We start from the raw sequence: 5,328 nt of genomic DNA, 5'->3' as shown, positions 1-5,328 counted from the left end.
GAGGGCATCTCCTTATTACTGTACCTCACCTCAGTCTCCTTCAAGTCTCTGGAGCTCACATCCTGGTCTGGGGTCTCTAATCAGAGGGAGGGAGGGAGGGCTACTCCTTATTACTGTACCTCACCTCAGTCTCCTTCAAGTCTCTGGAGCTCACATCCTGGTCTGGGGTCTCTAATCAGAGGGAGGGAGGGAGGGCATCTCCTTATTACTGTACCTCACCTCAGTCTCCTTCAAGTCTCTGGAGCTCACATCCTGGTCTGGGGTCTCTAATCAGAGGGAGGGAGGGCTACTCCTTATTACTGTACCTCACCTCAGTCTCCTTCAAGTCTCTGGAGCTCACATCCTGGTCTGGGGTCTCTAATCAGAGGGAGGGAGGGCTACTCCTTATTACTGTACCTCACCTCAGTCTCCTTCAAGTCTCTGGAGCTCACATCCTGGTCTGGGGTCTCTAATCAGAGGGAGGGAGGGAGGAGGGCATCTCCTTATTACTGTACCTCACCTCAGTCTCCTTCAAGTCTCTGGAGCTCACATCCTGGTCTGGGGTCTCTAATCAGAGGGAGGGAGGGAGGGAGGGCATCTCCTTATTACTGTACCTCACCTCAGTCTCCTTCAAGTCTCTGGAGCTCACATCCTGGTCTGGGGTCTCTAATCAGAGGGAGGGAGGGCATCTCCTTATTACTGTACCTCACCTCAGTCTCCTTCAAGTCTCTGGAGCTCACATCCTGGTCTGGGGTCTCTAATCAGAGGGAGGGAGGGAGGGAGGGCATCTCCTTATTACTGTACCTCACCTCAGTCTCCTTCAAGTCTCTGGAGCTCACATCCTGGTCTGGGGTCTCTAATCAGAGGGAGGGAGGGCTTCTCCTTATTACTGTACCTCACCTCAGTCTCCTTCAAGTCTCTGGAGCTCACATCCTGGTCTGGGGTCTCTAATCAGAGGGAGGGAGGGAGGGCTACTCCTTATTACTGTACCTCACCTCAGTCTCCTTCAAGTCTCTGGAGCTCACATCCTGGTCTGGGGTCTCTAATCAGAGGGAGGGAGGGCTACTCCTTATTACTGTACCTCACCTCAGTCTCCTTCAAGTCTCTGGAGCTCACATCCTGGTCTGGGGTCTCTAATCAGAGGGAGGGAGGGAGGGCATCTCCTTATTACTGTACCTCACCTCAGTCTCCTTCAAGTCTCTGGAGCTCACATCCTGGTCTGGGGTCTCTAATCAGAGGGAGGGAGGGAGGGCTACTCCTTATTACTGTACCTCACCTCAGTCTCCTTCAAGTCTCTGGAGCTCACATCCTGGTCTGGGGTCTCTAATCAGAGGGAGGGAGGGCTTCTCCTTATTACTGTACCTCACCTCAGTCTCCTTCAAGTCTCTGGAGCTCACATCCTGGTCTGGGGTCTCTAATCAGAGGGAGGGAGGGCTACTCCTTATTACTGTACCTCACCTCAGTCTCCTTCAAGTCTCTGGAGCTCACATCCTGGTCTGGGGTCTCTAATCAGAGGGAGGGAGGGAGGGCTTCTCCTTATTACTGTACCTCACCTCAGTCTCCTTCAAGTCTCTGGAGCTCACATCCTGGTCTGGGGTCTCTAATCAGAGGGAGGGAGGGAGGGCTACTCCTTATTACTGTACCTCACCTCAGTCTCCTTCAAGTCTCTGGAGCTCACATCCTGGTCTGGGGTCTCTAATCAGAGGGAGGGAGGGAGGGCTACTCCTTATTACTGTACCTCACCTCAGTCTCCTTCAAGTCTCTGGAGCTCACATCCTGGTCTGGGGTCTCTAATCAGAGGGAGGGAGGGAGGGCTACTCCTTATTACTGTACCTCACCTCAGTCTCCTTCAAGTCTCTGGAGCTCACATCCTGGTCTGGGGTCTCTAATCAGAGGGAGGGAGGGCATCTCCTTATTACTGTACCTCACCTCAGTCTCCTTCAAGTCTCTGGAGCTCACATCCTGGTCTGGGGTCTCTAATCAGAGGGAGGGAGGGCTACTCCTTATTACTGTACCTCACCTCAGTCTCCTTCAAGTCTCTGGAGCTCACATCCTGGTCTGGGGTCTCTAATCAGAGGGAGGGAGGGAGGGCTACTCCTTATTACTGTACCTCACCTCAGTCTCCTTCAAGTCTCTGGAGCTCACATCCTGGTCTGGGGTCTCTAATCAGAGGGAGGGAGGGAGGGCATCTCCTTATTACTGTACCTCACCTCAGTCTCCTTCAAGTCTCTGGAGCTCACATCCTGGTCTGGGGTCTCTAATCAGAGGGGAGGGAGGGAGGGCTACTCCTTATTACTGTACCTCACCTCAGTCTCCTTCAAGTCTCTGGAGCTCACATCCTGGTCTGGGGTCTCTAATCAGAGGGAGGGAGGGAGGGCTACTCCTTATTACTGTACCTCACCTCAGTCTCCTTCAAGTCTCTGGAGCTCACATCCTGGTCTGGGGTCTCTAATCAGAGGGAGGGAGGGAGGGCATCTCCTTATTACTGTACCTCACCTCAGTCTCCTTCAAGTCTCTGGAGCTCACATCCTGGTCTGGGGTCTCTAATCAGAGGGAGGGAGGGCATCTCCTTATTACTGTACCTCACCTCAGTCTCCTTCAAGTCTCTGGAGCTCACATCCTGGTCTGGGGTCTCTAATCAGAGGGAGGGAGGGAGGGCATCTCCTTATTACTGTACCTCACCTCAGTCTCCTTCAAGTCTCTGGAGCTCACATCCTGGTCTGGGGTCTCTAATCAGAGGGAGGGAGGGAGGGCTACTCCTTATTACTGTACCTCACCTCAGTCTCCTTCAAGTCTCTGGAGCTCACATCCTGGTCTGGGGTCTCTAATCAGAGGGAGGGAGGGTGTTGTGTGTGAAATCCCAGCCATGGTGGGATAAGGTAGAGTTCATATCTCTTTCTCAATCTCTCTCTCAGAAAAGGTTCTCTTCAAAGATGACCATCAAGTCGCTCTGGAAGTTGATGTCAATGGTGTCCGCCATCTGTAGAGAGAGGGGGATGAGAGACAGAGCGAGAGAGAGAGGAATTAGATGCAGTGTTAATCTTTCCCATCTCTTCTCAGCTAAACTACCTCTCCTCTGTATTATTGTAATATAACTGAATATACATAATATAACAAGAATATACATATATTAATACGTATCTTTATGATGATTCTCTCCTCATCTCTCCTGCTATACCAGTATATCATGTTAGTATTATAGTAGTATTACTGCTATACTAGTATAACATGTTAGTATTATAGTAGTATTACTGCTATAAAGTATTACCACCTCTCCTGCTATACTAGTATAACATGTTAGTATTATAGTAGTATAACTGCTATAAAGTATTACCGCCTCTCTCCTGCTATACTAGTATAACATGTTAGTATTATAGTAGTATAACTGCTATAAAGTATTACCGCCTCTCTCCTGCTATACTAGTATAACATGTTAGTATTATAGTAGTATCACTGCTATAAAGTATTACCGCCTCTCTCCTACTATACTAGTATAACATGTTAGTATTATAGTAGTATTACTGCTATAAAGTATTACCGCCTCTCTCCTGCTATACTAGTATAACATGTTAGTATTATAGTAGTATTACTGCTATAAAGTATTGCCACCTCTCTCCTGCTATACCAGTATATCATGTTAGTATTATAGTAGTATTACTGCTATAAAGTATTACCAACTCTCTCCTGCTAAACTAGTATTTTATGTTAGTATTATAGTAGTATTACTGCTATAAAGTATTACCGCCTCGCTCCTGCTATACTAGTATAACATGTTAGTATTATAGTAGTATTACCGCCTCTCTCCTACTATACTAGTATAACATGTTAGTATTATAGTAGTATTACTGCTATAAAGTATTACCACCTCTCTCCTGCTATACTAGTATAACATGTTAGTATTATAGTAGTATTACTGCTATAAAGTATTACCACCTCTCTCCTCCTCCTTTCCTGCTCGCGGCGTCTCGCCAGCTCCCTCTGCTGGTCCATGGCGTTCTGCTGCGGCCGAGGGTGTGGCCTGTTGAGTGGGAGGGGCCTGTGGGGAGTCGGCGGGAGGGGTTGAGGCGAAAGTTGCTCCTGGCGACGGCGAGTGTCCTCCTGGACACGCCCCCTCCCCTGCTGCTCCACAGAGTCCTCGTAGTCACGGCTACTGGAGAAGAGAAAGTGGAGTGTCAGAGGGGGATGAGCTTAGATGGGGTGCTAGAATGAGCTTCTCCCTCTCCTCCTCCTCCTCCCTTTCCCTCCCTCCATCCTTCCCTCTTACCGTAGTTTCTCCTGCTCTCTCCTGGCCTGTGCTTTTAGCTGTTTCTCTCTCTCCTTCTCTCGGGCGACGCGACGGACCTGTTCGAAGCTGTCGCTAGAGGAGCGGACAGCGGAGGCGGGGGTGGACTGAGAACGCTGGGCCAAGAACCCATGTTCTTTAACTTCACATCCTGGGAGGGGAGGGAGAAAGTGTAGTGGGAGGGGGAAGAGTGCCACACAGACATTTCGTTAACACCCACTTTTTAAAGACATTTCACCTCCATTTTAATAACACTGCCTTACAGGAGAAGTTCTTTTTTTTAAACAACTAAATCTATTTTATTTATGTAAGTTGAATTTCATAGTAAGGGTCCAGACACTTTTTTTTTGTTATTTCACATGCTTTTGAGAAACTTACCCCAACCAGCAAATCATGTTTTTGGGAAACCCGAGCAAATCACATCCTCATTTTGTAGTTTTGTTTCATTAAAGCCTATTTATTTTTGTTACAAGCCGTGTTTCGGTAAAGCCTGTGTAAAGTTAATTTGTTTCAATGTACCGGTAGGCACCTGCGGCTTATAGACATGTGTGACTTATTTATGTTCAAAATAATACTTTTTTTTTAAAATTCAGTGGGTGCGGCTTATATTCAGGTGCGCTTAATAGTCCGGGAAATTACGCCAGTTGTTCTGTATAGACGCATAAACACTCCCGTCTACAGACTTCCTTTGGACGACCGATATCTAATGAGGCTTTGGCTAGTTGTTCTGGACGACCGATATCTAATGAGGCTTTGGCTAGTTGTTCTGGACGACCGATATCTAATGAGGCTTTGGCTAGTTGTCCTGGACGACCGATATCTAATGAGGCTTTGGCTAGTTGTTCTGGACGACCGATATCTAATGAGGCTTTGGCTAGTTGTTCTGGACGACCGATATCTAATGAGGCTTTGGCTAGTTGTTCTGGACGACCGATATCTAATGAGGCTTTGGCTAGTTGTTCTGGACGACCGATATCTAATGAGGCTTTGGCTAGTTGTTCTGGACGACCGATATCTAATGAGGCTTTGGCTAGTTGTTCTGGACGACCGATATCTAATGAGGCTTT

General features: G+C 48.0%; 1 long non-coding RNA gene across 1 annotated transcript; it reads right to left on the bottom strand.

Moving 5' to 3' along the window:
- Positions 1 to 2,689: 2,689 nt before the first annotated feature.
- Positions 2,690 to 4,522, bottom strand: LOC123733397 (uncharacterized). Its single transcript, XR_006763761.1, has 3 exons — positions 4,244 to 4,522; positions 3,913 to 4,129; positions 2,690 to 2,959 (listed from the first exon to the last, which is right to left on the bottom strand). It is a non-coding gene; the product is annotated as an uncharacterized lncRNA (long non-coding RNA).
- Positions 4,523 to 5,328: the final 806 nt, after the last annotated feature.

The sequence above is a fragment of the Salmo salar genome, unplaced genomic scaffold (assembly GCF_905237065.1).
Source record: "Salmo salar unplaced genomic scaffold, Ssal_v3.1, whole genome shotgun sequence".
NCBI lineage: Eukaryota > Metazoa > Chordata > Actinopteri > Salmoniformes > Salmonidae > Salmo > Salmo salar.
This window is presented reverse-complemented; position numbering and strand designations above follow the sequence as displayed.